The following is a 14899-nucleotide window of genomic DNA, read 5'->3' on the forward strand; positions in this document are numbered from 1 at the left end:
CAGAATAGAAAGCCAAGAATGTGGGGTGGGGATGGAAGTGGAATTAGAGCAACTCCCTGCAAATGTGCCCTACCATTTGGTTCATACTCTCAAGAAACTGCAGGGTGTGACTTGTCATCAGTTTGATTTAAAGGGACATGGGTCCGGAGCCTGTGCTCCGCAACGGGAGAGGCCACAACGGTGAGAGGCCCGCATACCGCAAAAAAAAAAAAAAATAAATAAATAAAAAAAAAATAAAGGGACATGGGTAAGACAGACAACAGAAACCAACTCAGCAGTGCCCTGGCCTACAAGAAGAGCCCACAACCTAAATTAGGGCCCAGGGCTACGTGGAAAACTGAAGGCTGAATCAGGCATCATTCTAGACATTGACTGGGGCAGGCTGTGGAGACAGTGGGGATAGATGGCTGACACCAGGGGGGCAGCAGTGACTCCAGGTGATCTGAATGGTTGGATCAGGACCCCAGCAAGCAGCTGGGGATGGCGAGAGGAGAGTCCAGCTCCCCAAAAGCTCCTAACAAGAGAGACTGTGACTGGGGTCCTACTAAGGGACAGGGCTTCACAACAAGTGCCACCCAAGAAGGAGGACTGGAATACCTGTGCGGAAAGCAAGGAAAATAGTCATCGTAGGCAAGAATAAAGGAGAAAGGGAGACCGCGGCTTTGAGGGTATATGGTTGCCCAGGGCTTCACTTCTGATAAAGGGGTAGGACAGAAAGATCTATAGGTGAGGCAGCTTCTCTCCTGCCTGACTTGGTCTGCATTGGCTTCGGGATGGAGTAGAGTTGGGCCCATGGATAGAAGGCATCAGTACCTGAAGCAAAGCAGGTTTGGTGAGGCTGGAGGCATAGCTACTAACAGAACTTGCCCAACAATTCAGAAAAGCTTTTCTGAGACAGCCTTGTAAACAGGTTATTCACCTTGCAGGCAGGTTCTTCCACTCACCCAACAACAACATCCATGTGGCTAGGTATCACCAGTTACTGACACAGAGAAGTAGGGTGGGAGAAAACGCCTAGACTGGCCGAGTTACCATTATTTACCAAGCTACTGCTATTGGTTTATTGAATACCTTGGGTGGAAATCCCATGTTTTGTCTCCTTGAAAGATATTTTAAGACACGGAGAACCTTTTTTTAAAAAAAGCTAGCTTTTTTGTTTTTTGTTATTTTTTACTTCTTTAGCTGAATGTATCCATTGCGCATGAATGCCTGGGCTTGAGTGCTCAGGACAGCATGGTGTGGAAGGAAAGCTCTGGATTAAGAATCAAATATTCCAAATTCTCGTATGGTTCTAGTGAGGACCAGAGAAAGCAATGTTTAAATGACCCAATGTAATCGAAAAATGAGGTGCGTGTGGGTATCTACCCATCCGGCAACTCTGCAGACCTTGGATTAGTGTGATGCGGATAAGGTGCTGAGGGCATCTCACCCCAGGGTCACGCAGGGACCCCGCTAAGAGAATGAGAACCACGTGCAAGACCAGGCAGCCTTTCAGAAAAGGTGTCCCCGGCTGGGACTCCGGGAGTAAGAGCAGGAATGGTCAGATTTCTGAAAGTAACCCTTCTGGAAGCTGCCGAGAAGTGAGGTGATTGCAGGGCAGAGAGAAGCCCAGTAAACTGACTCAGTGTGATTTGGCCTCCTGGCAGCACGTACGGGATGCCCGGAAGGACCAGAAGGGCCAGGTTAGGAGGCAAGGTCTCACCTACCATTCCTGGCTGAGAAAATCTCCCTCCACACCTGAGCTGCCACAACGTGGCCGGCCTGCGGGATGATCAGCATCTCTCACTGCCCCTCCCTCCGCTATGACCCTGAGTAAAATGTTCCCTTTGAGACTGCAAAGAGTTTTCATGTGTTAGAAGCCACTTTGCAGGTGTGATAGGAGGTCTAGCAAAACAAGTCAGGCTGGGTTCTCAAGCCTTTATCAACTAATGCCTTATCAGACATGCCTTATCTCTTAACACCTCCGTAGGAATTAATTAGCTGAGTGTCAGCTGAAAGTAAGAATGGATCAGAAGAGTAGGAGGAAGTAGTACGAGAAAGGTCCTTTGTCGTGAGTGCCACAAGTAAGTGCGTCACACTGTGCTTACTGCAGTTTTGCTTGCCTTGGTCCTGAATGTGCCGAAAGTAGTTGACTCTCCCCTTCCCAAAGTATGGGGACCATTGGATACAGATGCTTAATTATCAAATGGTGTTAACTCATTGTCATTGTAATTTGTTGATGCCCCAAATCACCCATTTGCAGAGGATGACTGATCCAAAAAGGTATCCTAAAAATCAAGGTATGGGAATTCCCTGGTGGTCCAGTGGTTAGGACTCCACGATTTCACTGCCAAGGGCCTGGGTTCGATCCCTGCTTGGGGAACTGGAATCCCACAGGCCGCGCGGCTTGGCCATAAATAAATAAGTAAATAAGATAAAAATCAAGGTATGCCAGCTGGTATTTATTAAATGTCTCTATCCTCAGAGAGACTAGGCATTGGGGGAAATATATATATATATATATCCTCAGAGAGACTAGGCATTGGGAGAAATATATATATATATATATATATATATATATATATATATATATATATATATAGAGAGAGAGAGAGAGAGAGAGAGAGAGAGAGAGAGAGAGAGAGAATTCCTATAGAGTTTACATTCTAGGATTCAGATTCAACTATTATTTACCAAGCTCCTCTGATGTGTTAAGTATATATCATCTCATTTAATTTTACCACATCCCTACATAATAATAATATAAGTATTATTATCCCAGTTTTTATTCCCAGGGCATTCAAGTCCAAGCCCAGCACCGTTTCTACTATGTTACGGTGGGGTGGGGAGTAATATAGTCAGTACACAGAAGCTTGAAGAGCTGAGATACATAAACATACTTATGAGTCACTAACACAGCTTGACACATCGCAATTAAGTGTCACGTATTTGGGAAGAGGGGTGACAAGGATAAAAGCTGGGAGAGGGAATTGACTGAAGGGTGGGGAGGGTGAAGCAAGGTGGGGCTCCTCTGAGCTTTCCGGGATGAGGTGAGGGTGGAGCCGATTACCCTGGGGGAAAAGGCTGGGACCCGTGGAGAGGTGGTGGCAGGAACAGCCTGCCGTCTGAAATAACAGAGACAATGAGTCTGTCGGTGACGTCCTTTTAACCTGTGGTTAAGGATGGGCGCTCCCAGTCTCCTGGATGCAGGTAACCAAGGAACTCCACTGCTGCTCAAGGTAAACTGAAGAGCGTCAGCCTCCAGCATAGACACTGGCGTGCTAATTCCAGCCCAGGCTGGCAGACAGCAGAGGCTCTGTCTAGGAGAGCTGGGGACAACACATTGGAAAGGAGGGAAATGAGCTTTGAGCTATTTTTAATGCTGCATCTCTGCGCAGAGAGGACTTGAGGCACGTGCATGCCTGCAAATTCATCAGACGGGAATATATTCACATGCAGCCTGCTCACCAATGTCCTCTCCAACCAAAAGATGCCTGTCTACAACCTAACTTGTGGTGACATCATTTTCTACCCACTATCATATACTGCTTCTCTGCTGGGCAACTTCCTAAGCCCTCTGAGGAAGGTGTGTCCAGGGAAATAGCGACCACTGAGAAATCAGCAGCTTTTGACATCATAGGAAAAGGAAAGTTTCTCAGTTTCCCAAATTTTTAACAAGTGCCAAATATAAACTCAGCTTGGTTGGAAATATAAGCACAATGGAATTCTGTAGAACCTTAAAGGAAGCCACAGATGATTTTCCCTGAGCTGCAGTTGGAAACTCTACACCCTCAAAACACCCAAGAGCTTTTCCACCAGTAAAACTTGTTGGCAGAGCATTACATCATCAGAAAAAACTCTGATTGGCTGAGTACTGTCCTCAAGGAAAGACCCATTTCTGGCAGCAAAAACTTTTCCAAGAGCCTTTTGGGGCATCAGACACCATCTTTAGTTTCCTCCTTTTAGCGCAGAACTTTAGTACAATAACCAGCAGGTAGGTCCTTTGGGAAGCTGCTTCTGCCAGAACATACGGCCAATACTCTGAAGTTGCTTTTGGTGCCTTGGCGCTGGCCTGTGGGCTGGTGGTACCTACCCTGGTAGGTGGGAAACTGCAAAGAGGTTTAATGAGGAGCCTGCTACTCTTTCTGTCACTAGCTTCCAGATTAGACACGGCTAAGGTGTCTGAGAGCATCTGCCAGGGAATGTCATAACAGAGGCTACTGTGAAGCCAAATTAAAGGAGCCCAGCGAGCCAAGCAGTCTTCAAGTTAGAAATGTTCATTCATTGCTTGTATGCAAGGTATTAGGCTAGGCTGGTGGGCCCTTGCCTTCAAGGAAGACAGGAACATGCACTCAGGCTACGTTTCCCATGAAGAGATGCAAAGAAGAAGCTGAAACAGAGCAAGTCCTACATATTTCCTGAAAGAAAACATCGAGGGTTTTACTGATTGTTCTTTGGCTGGAAATAAGTAAAAGGAAGTATAACCCCACTGTTTTGACCGCACCCACCCCCCCAAGATTTTCTTCTGCCCTGTGTAGTTCCCGTTCATCTGTAACTACCTCTCAGGTGAAAGCAGTAGCTGGAAAAAAGGCAGACAAGTTAGAATCATGTGGCACCCAGCTACCCCTGCTTTATTACTCTGTGTTTACTCTGTATTCTTCCCCATTTCCTCTCTTTCTTTTTTCTTTCTTTCCTTCCTTCCTTCCATCCTTCCTTCCCTCCTTCCCTCCCTCCCTTCCTCTCTCTTTCTTTCTTTCTTCCGTTCTTCCTGTCTTGCTTTCTCTCTGCCTCTTTCTTACAATACAGATAGATCTCCTTGGTTCTCCCCTAGAGAACACCCCTCTTTCCTCCACATGAACTCCCACCTGACTGACTGTGGTCAAGAAACCTCTTTGTTCGAGAACATCCTTGTTACCGGTCCTGAATTAAAATATCCTCAGGGCAGGGCGGGGATGAGGCGGGACCCGTTTCCCAGAAGACCAACCAGTCCCTATTCAGATCAGGATGGCGATTTCCTGCAGATCACTTTCCGGGTAACCACAGCACCATCGTCAATGGGTCTTGAATCCAGGTAATAGTTTCCCAACTCTCAAGGAGAGGGAGAAGGAGGCCATAAATCCTCCCTCAGGAAGTAGGAGATGGATTACATCACTGTGAGCAAAATGAGGGTAAAGTGTGGATTTGCATATGGTGAAATCTTTCGTCCTCACAGTTTGGGTTTCAGAGGAATGAAGATAAGACTAGAAGAATGCACGTTTCTCGGGAGGAGGGTGAAAACCGGGAAGGATCACGGGGGCAAACGGAGCAGCATGTGAATTCCTGGGCATGAGAAAGCAGCGGGCACATGGCAAGGCCAGCCCCAAACATCTAGAGAGGCTGCCAGGTTTCTGGTCGTGTCTCATTCTTTTCAACTGAACAATCCGAGATGACGCCAGGCAGCCAGCCTGGGGTCAGAATGATCTGTCCCCAGGCCTGACTCCCAGCCTTCCTCCTGGACCGCGCGCGCTCTGCCTTGTGGCTTCCTCCCCATCTCTCCCCCCTTCCTGCTCCCACGAGCTCCCGCCCTCAGGTTCGCTGCGACCATCAGCTCCTCCAGGACTGATCTCAGCTCGCCTCTGTGAACATGGCAACTGGCCCTTTAAGCGCGGTCAGCCCAGCAGGCCCTGGCTGGCACAGAAGAGCCTGTGGCAGACAATAGTGTTCATTCTAGGCAATTGTCCCAGACTGGTTACTCCCTGCTAGCTCCCCACCTTCTGCTGTGTGCCATCTTTTTTCCCATCGTCTGAATTCATCCTCCCCAAGCCTTGGCTAAAAGACTCCGCCCCCCAGTCCCACCCAGAAGGACCCAAGCCCCTGGGTTGGGGGAAGGGAATGTAAACAGCAGGTGAGGCGTGATCTGTGGTTGCACTCTGGCTGTTTTGGGGTAACAACTGCCCTGGGTCAGGTCAGTCTCAGGGCTCCGCCCCGGCACCAACCTGCCGGGCCAGGTTTGCCTCAGCCCCTGCAGAATGGACAAAGGGCAAGGCTTGCAAGCAGCACGGGCCAAACTTGGGACCTCTAGTTACTGCATGAGGGGAAGAGAGCGCGAGAGGTACCACTGCGCGACCTAGAGACCCTGGCCGTCCTCTCACCCTTCCTGCCTCATAACTGAGGAGCATTCTGCCTCGGAGAAGGCACCTGCCAGTACAGGTCCCCAGCTCCAGCTCTGGAAGCCAGGCTGCAGTTTGCCCACAGAGTGTGAGCTGTGGCCTCACCCTCCTTGGGTTGGCTGTCCCCCTGGGAACACGCCTCTGAGCCCCACCGCGGGGCCCCTGGCTCCCCACCCTCTCACCCTTCCCAGCCACCCCTCTCCTCCTGGCTCTCTTGCCTCACTGAGATCCCTCCCCTTCCCAAATGATTATTTTTTTAAATATTTATTTTATTTATTTGGTTGCTCCAGGTCTTGGTTATGGCAGGGGTGCTCCTTAGTTGCGGCAGGGGTGCTCCTTAGTTGCGGCTCGCAGCCAGATGATTACTTTTTTTTTTATTTTTAAAATAAATTTATTTATTTTATTTATTTATTTTTGGCTGCGTTGGGTCTTTGTCGCTGCGCACGGACTTTCTCTAGTTGGCGGTGAGTGGGGGCTACTCTTCGTTGAGGTGCGCAGGCTTCTCATTGCAGTGGCTTCTCTTGTTGTGGAGCACGGGCTCTAGGTGCACGGGTTTCAGTAGTTGTGGCGCACAGGCTCAGTAGTTGTGGCTCGTGGGCTCTAGAGCACAGACTCAGTAGTCGTGGCGCACGGGCTTAGCTGCTCCACGGCATGTGGGATCTTCCCAGACCAGGGCTCGAACCCGTGTCCCCTGCATCGGCAGGCAGATTCTTAACCCCTGTGCCACCAGGGAATCCCCGGATGATTATTTTTTAATCTCGTGGACTTTGGGATAAAGGAAGAGTAAGGGCAGAGAAAGCCTGGGGTGGGGCACGAGGGGCTGGGGTCACAGTGGTGACAGCAGCGGAAATGGAATGTCTGTCATTAAACTTCCAGGACACAGGGCGATTTGGGGAGGAGGAGAGAGAATCTCACTCCAAGGTTTTCTGTAAGTCTGATTATTTCCATTCCCCCGCCCCCACCTCCCACAGCAAGACGGGGGCTTCAATCCTACAAGGGGGTGGTGAGGGGATAGGGAAGGAAGGATAGGATTTAGGACATTCTTGCTACACTTGGATGGCACTTGTGTCTGTCTTAGATGGAGCCATCATCCCTGGTCTCATCTGAGCCTCCTGAGGATAGCGAGAGCGTGTCCTGTCCTGAAGGTCCAGGGGGGGTGTGGAGCGGTGGAATCAGACCACTTAGTGTCTGCGTGACCGCAAGCAAGTCCCTGGGCCTCCGTGAGCTTCAGCTCTTCATCTGTAAAAGACGAGTAATAATAAACGGAGTAACAAAAAGTCCATTTTACAGGGTTCTGAGGACTATGTTTAAGATACATCAAGACCCTGCCACATCGTAAATACTTAATAAATGTAGCGATTACAGTCAGGCTTCAGTTTCCTCAGCTGTACAATAGGGATAATAAAATACCCATCTTTGTGAGTTGTTTTGAAGATTAACTCAGTTCATGTTTATACAGTTCTTAGAAAGGTGCCTCGCACATGGTGTTAGTAAGTAAAATTCATCCTCCCGTCACTTTCTACAGTATCTGGACGTTGCCTTGCCCGGGCAGGGGCTGTCATAAGCGTTTCTGACATGAGTCCACTGCAGCCATAAAGCTCAGGAAAGAGACGAGGGAGGCAGCTGTTGATTCGACTGGGAAGCAGGCTTCTGTTTTCTCCCTCTCCTTGCTGCTTCCTTAGTCTGTACGCTCCCACCAGCCCTCTCCCCTAATCCCCGTGGCCGGTACTTCATCTGTTAAGGAAGGAACAGCAGCTGACTCGAGGCTCCCCGCATCTACCGAGAAAGCATGTGACTGCCCAGCTCTCCATCCGAATTTCCTTTTGTGACCTCAGATTGAAAGACCCAGAGTTTCCACTGATGAAGTGTCTCATCCTTATGAAGTACGTATTTATTAAATTTGGGTGAGGACTTCAGATGCATATTCCAGGGTATGAAGTCCAGGAAACAAACTGTCCTAACACTGTTTCCCCCAGAAACAGGGTTAGAACAGTCCACTTAGTCACTCTGTTGACTTTCTTTCTTCCCAATTCACAGAGTGCCCTACTCATGATTAAGATAACGTTTACGGTGCCTTTACTGTGTATCAGGTGCGCCCTAAGCCGTTCCCATCTCATCCTCAAATCACCTCTATAGAGTAGCTATTATGATGTCTGTTTTATAGGTGAGGAAACTGAAGGTTACAGAAGTTAAATAACCCATTCCATGTCACACAACTAGTCAGTGGCAGAGCCAGTCCTTAAACCTGCTTCCAGGGCTTCCCCGGTGGCGCAGCGGTTGAGAGTCCGCCTGCCGATGCAGGGGGCGCGGGTTCGTGCCCCGGTCCGGGAGGATCCCACGTGCCGCGGAGCGGCTGGGCCCGTGAGCCGTGGCCGCTGCGCCTGCGCGTCCGGAGCCTGTGCTCCGCGACGGGAGAGGCCGCGACGGTGAGAGGCCCGCATACCGAAAAAAAAAAAAAAAAAAAAAAAAAAACCTGCTTCCAAAGGTCATGCTTCCTCTGTTATATTCACAGGAGCCAGCAAGTTCCCATAGAAGTTACACTTGGCTGTTCTCTTGGCCTTCTCCAATCTGCTCTTTAAAATACATAAGGTGTCCTTGCTGGCGTTTTTTGGTTGTCAGAGAAACCGTGTGCCTAGCTGCCCTGTAAACAAAGGGTCTTTTGCATCACCCCTCCTTTCCATCCAGAAAGCATCTTTCCTGCTGGACCCCCTCCCCAGGGCCAGCCCCTTCCTGCTCTCAACTCCCTGTCACTGACTCTAAGAGAAGTTTTAACAAAAGAACTGGAACAGGAAGGGTTTTTAAACCGACTGTCCCTTTCTTTAAATAATTAAAGAAGCTGCTATCTGGGAGATCAGGTTTTTATTAGCTCTTCTCAAGTTCACCGTCATTTGGTTTCACCAAGGCAGGATTGAAGGCTGGGGTGAGTGGTGGACAAGGAAACGTGCTCTCATTTGGACAGAGTTGGGGAGCCCGTTGTGGAGGCCGGCCATTCACCTCCCTCTTGACTCTTTGCCAGTGGAATAGAGGGTGGGCTTGAATGGCAGGTTACGGTTCTTTGGAAACAAATTCATAGGAAATGAACGAACGAAGTAATGAATGAAATACTTGTTGAACCCCGACAATAGCGGGTGGATCGAGGGCGGTGACGCTTTGAGAACGCTGGCTCCAGGGCTTCGGAGGGTGCAAAGCAACTGGAACATTGGAAAATAAGCATCAGGAAAACAATTTCTAGACTGGGGAGTGGGAACACAGCTCCCATTCAAAATCGTCTCCTAAATCTCAGTCTGAGTGGCGTGTGTTTGCGGCAGTTCCTGTTTCTGGGGGTTGGAGGGAGGAATAAACGAGCCGGGAGCCCATCCTACACAGCAGGGTGTCTCCCAGCAGCCTGTAGGACAACAGGGAGGAAAGTGGTTTTCCGGGAAGCAATTTCTCCATCAGCAGAGCAGTTCTGCGTTTGCTTAGAGGAGAGGTTAGGCAAACACTTGGAAGGAGTCCGTCTGCTACTTGGAGTCCTAATTTGGACTCTCCAGTGTTAAAAGGACACGATGAAATGCACTTTTTAATATGGGAAGGAGTGTTGATCTAGAGACTGGGGGCCTCCAGGCCAAAGGAGCTGTCTGCGAATGAACTCACCCTGAGCCCTTGAGCTGGTTTTTTGGTCTCCTTTTCTCTCTACTAAATATAAAGTGAGGTCACACAGTGCACGAGGCAAGGGTTAGGGGCAAATTGAAGATTTAATAATACATATTTATAGTGCCTAGCTCATGACAGGGCTTATGCAGATCCTTATTAAAGACTTGTCAACTTGACTTGTTTCTTTGATTTACAGCGGAATTTAGAAAGCCAGAGGAGTGATTAGTTTATATCTTGTCATTTTAACATCTTGTTTCTGGGAGGAAAAAACAAAGGAAACCCCAGAAAATAACATCTCCTTTCCACAGAATGCCACCCCCTGAAGGAAAAGGACTTTTAGTTTTCCAGATTCCTTTCGGCCTAGCTGCCTAGGTCTGGGAGAGCTCAAGACCCTGAGCTTTATCTGGCTTCGAATGTTATTTCTCTCGGGTGTGTAGGGGGCAGCCACACCCACTCTGGATTAAAGCCACACCCACTCTGGATTAAAGCCACACCCACTCTGGATTAAAGCAGGCACCGTGGAGTCAGATCGGTCCACTGGAGGGCAAGCCGCCTGCAACAATGGCCCCTTCTTTATTCCTTCCACCCACACCCTGTTGACTCAACCTTCAGAGTTGAGAAAACAGCAAACATTTCTGCCTACGACCTCCGGCAAGTCACTGAGCCTCTTTGGGCTTCAGCTGCCTTCTCTGTGAAATGAAGGGGATGGGACTGGATGATCTCTGAGAACCGCAGCCATAAATCCCTCTTTTCTGGGACATCACCAATTCAAATAATCTGTTCGCTGTCCCCGTAAGTACACTTGGGTTTGCCAGACTAAATGTCCTAGTTTTGGGTTCTGAAAATATGGTCCCTGTACTTCTAAGATCACTTTCAGCACTGACATTCTATGCCACTAGGATTCTAAGTAGGTAATAGCCTTAAGTGACTGTTCTAATTACTCGAGATATGACCTTGGGCAAGTCAGTTAACCTCTCTGGGATTCAGGCCCTTATCTGCAAAATTAGGGATAATAAAATCTTATCTCCAGGCAGGGATCTGGGCTAGATAGAGATCCCTCCTTGCTAAAGATTTATGATTCGAGGACTGGGGCCCATCTGCTCGGGCAAAGGCATAGCTGGACTCCTAGGCTTTTAAAGGAGGCCTGCAGACTGTTCCCCAAATGGTTGAGAAGAGGGGTCAGTGGTGTCCCCGAGGACAATGTCCCTTTGCAACCTGGAGAAGAACCAGAGGCACCATCCTAGCTGCTTGCTGTGGAGAAAGGAATTCTTCTGCTGAAATATCAGTGGCCTCTTAAGCAGTTTCCTGTGCAAACTTTCTTTTGGGAACAGAGGAAAGCCTCTCAGGAATTCACTCCAAGGTCCTGGGAATGTCAAAATATTGCCTCTCCTTCCATTATCCAAGAAGATTCTAGAGAGAGAACATCAAGGGAATTCAGGTACTCTAAATCTGGGTCCAGTGCCAATCTGGGTGATGCTGGACAAATCCCATAATCTCTCTGGGTTCCATTTCCTCATATGAATAATTAGAATATTTGATTCCATGAACTCCAAGGTCTCCTGTTTGGAGGTTCTGTGGACTCAAATGGGGGATTTCAGGGATCAACAGGGAGATATTTGGGGGCAGAGAAAACTCCCTTTTCCTTCAAGTCGTAAGTAGGCAACCATGTCTCCCATGGACCTGCTAGGCCATCAACAGAGCAGATTTTTTTTTTTTGGGGGGGGGTACTTTTATCCATGTCTCCACACATCCTCTCTAACTGCCAGCACTGGGCATGGCCTACAATATCGGCCTCCGGGTAATTTCAGTTTCTGTTAAAAAGAAAAATAATAAGGGGACACGTTGTAAATACTCATAGTTGACTCATACTTGGTAAAGAAAAGGCTGTCAGTTGCGTGCAGAATCCAATTTCTTTTTTTGTGTGTGTGATATACATATATACATATATATATTTAATTGCAGTCTAGTTGATTTACAATGTGGTGCCAATCTCTGCTGTACAGCAAAGCGACTCAGTTATACACATAGAGACATTCTCTTTTTAATATTCTTTTCCATGATGGTTTGTCACTGGATATTGAATATAGTTCCCTGTGCTATACAGTAGGACCTTGTTGTTTATCCATCCTGTATATAATAGTTTGCACCTGCTAATCCCAGACTCCCAGTCCTTCCCTGCCTTCACCCCTTGGCAACCACAAGTCTGTTCTCTATGCCTGTGAGTCTGTTTCTGTTTTGTAGATAGGTTCATTTGTGCTGTATTTTAGATTCCGCATATAAGCGGTATCGTATGGTATTTGTCTTTCTCTTTCTGACTTACTTCACCTAGTATGATAATCTCTAGTTGCCTCCACGTTGCTGCAAATGGCATTATTTCATTCTTTTTTATGGCCGAGTAATATTCCGTTGTATATACGTACCATGTCTTCTGTATCCATTCATCTGTCCATGGACATTTAGGTTGTTTCCATGTCTTGTCTGTTGTGAATAGTGCTGCTATGAACATAAGGGTTCATGTATCTTTTTGAATTATAGTTTTGTCCAGGTATATGCCCAGGAGTGGGATAGCTGGATCATATGGTAGCTCTATTTTTAGTTTTCTGATGAACCTCCATACTGTTCTCCATAGTGGCTGTACCAACTTACATGCCCACCAACAGTGTAGGAGGGTTCCCTTTTCTCCACACCCTCTCCAGCATTTATTTGTAGAGTTTTTGATGATGGCCATTCTGACCGGTGTGAGGAGATACCTCACTGTAGTTTTTTTTTTTTTTTTTTTTTTTTGCAGTAACGCGGGCCTCTCACTGTCGTGGCCTCTCCCGTTGCGGAGCACAGGCTCTGGACGCGCAGGCTCAGCGGCCATGGCTCACGGGCCCAGCCGCTCCGCGGCATGTGGGATCTTCCCGGACCCGGGCACAAACCCGTGTCCCCTGCATCGGCAGGCGGACTCTCAACCACTGCGCCACCAGGGAAGCCCCTCACTGTAGTTTTGATTTGCATTTCTCTCATGATTAGTGATGTGGAGCATCTTTTCACGTGCCTACTGGCCATCCAGAGTAGAATTTCGGTTGAAGAACGGGGAGCCAGGTGGCCCTGCCAGCAGGCCGCTGTAGTGACCCCTGCACAAGGCAGTGAGACCTGAGAGGCCCCCAATTTTCCAGCCTGACCACTGAGATTGATTCTTTCTTCTCCCTCCCTTCTTCTCCTCACACCTCTTTCAACCTCAGTCCCCGTGGGGTCTCCCTCCTGGTTTGTCCTCAAATCTGTCCACTCGTCTGCGTCTTCCCAGCCTCTGCCTGAGTTCAGGACCTCATGAGGGCATCCCGAGGGGTCACCTGCAGCAGCTTCTTGCAGGTTCACTGCAGCCAACCTGCCCCCTTCCTGTCCGCTTAAAAACAGTTACAGAATATTGTGAGCACAGAGAAAAGCTTAAAGAATAGTATAAAAACTGTCAGGAGAGGCAGTAAGGCTCACTTGGGAACTAGTAAGAGAGGATCTCTTTAGAAATAAACAGTTTCAGCTCAAATCCTGGTTCTAGCACTTTCTAGCTGGCTAACGTGAGGCAGGTTCCTTGATTGCTCTAGACCTTAGTGTCTTCACTTATGAAATGGGGGCGATGAGAGCGGGCACGCGTGGGGCTGAGAGAATGATCCATTCATTTACAGGCTGTGTGTGTCAGCCTGATTCTGTAGGTTTCTCTGATTTTGTCAAACAGCCCGGTCTATTTTCTCGTCTTCCTCGGAGCGAGCCATCCGCAGGACAAACTGAATGCTGTCACACACCTCCCTAAATCCTCTGATGGCTCCCTGTTGACCTCAGGACAAAGTCCCAACTCCTCAACAGGGCTTAACTGGAGCCTCCAAGGTCGGACCCAGTTTCATCCATCATATGCAATGGCACTGAGGCCCGGGAGAGAGGGCCCTCCAGCTGGGAAGGCTTCCTGAGAAGCACACAGGCAGGCGGACGCCGAGCAAGCAGCACGTGGCTGTGAGCGAGCCTTGGTCCGGCAGCTGCATTGCAGAGTTTCCTACCTTGGTTCACGAACTTCTCTGTATCTGTGTTTTCCCATTTGTCAGGTTTTAAAAGAGGTCGTGGAGGGGGCAGGGTGGGGCAGGAATTGAACGAGCCACTAGAAGTAAAGTGAGAACAGTTCTGTGCACGTAGCACTCAAGAAATGTTCGTTCTTGGGCTTCCCTGGTGGCGCAGTGGTTGGGAGTCCGCCTGCCGACGCGGGGGACGCGGGTTCGTGCCCCGGTCTGGGCGGATCCCACGTGCCGCGGAGCGGCTGGGCCCATGAGCTGTGGCCGCTGAGCCTGCGCGTCCGGAGTCTGAGCTCCGCAGCGGGAGAGGACACAGCAGTGAGAGGCCCACATAACGCAAAAAAAAAAGAAATGTTCGTTCTTATTTTGTGTAAGAGTAAAGGCAAATCAGTGCAGATTTTGTGGGCTCTCAAAGGCAGATGGAGGAGTTAGGCTGGGCTTGGTCAGATAATGCGGTGGGGAGTGTACAGGATAGAATTTGGGTTGAAGAACCTGCCCCGGGCTGCCCAGCCGGGAGGCCGCTGCTGGGATCAAGGTATGGGGGTGGGGCGGTCGCGAGACAGATCTCGAGACTGAAAGACAGATCAGATACAGGGGAAGACAATTGCTTCTGAAAGTTTCCACAGCAGCATTTTCTAGAACGCTAGATCCAGAAAGCACTCCATGACAGGAAAAGTACCTGTTCCTCTAAATTTGAGAAATGCCACGTATTTCCCTGTTTGCAAAGTCATGATGTACACTAACAGGTTAAATCAGTCTAAGAACTCTGTAGTAAACAAGTAGTTAAAATTGTGATAAATCCAGTACTTCTGAAATAGTTTGATCACAGGACATCCCTCCCCCAGCAATAACACAGATGAACATCTCGAAGAACAGCCTCTTTTGGGCAGGACCCCTCTGGAATCCACCGCCCTGGTACATGTGTGAACCGTACAAACAGTTCAGAGAGACAAGGACACACACACACACACACACACACGGACACACACACACACACACACACACACACACACACACACACACAGAGCCCAGAATGTTACTGTTTTCCCTTCCTCTGTTCGCTGGTGGGCTCAAGCAGTGGGGAGCCCGGGAGGACAG

This window comes from Kogia breviceps, chromosome 7 (assembly GCF_026419965.1).
Source record: "Kogia breviceps isolate mKogBre1 chromosome 7, mKogBre1 haplotype 1, whole genome shotgun sequence".
In the NCBI taxonomy this organism is placed as follows: domain Eukaryota; kingdom Metazoa; phylum Chordata; class Mammalia; order Artiodactyla; family Physeteridae; genus Kogia; species Kogia breviceps.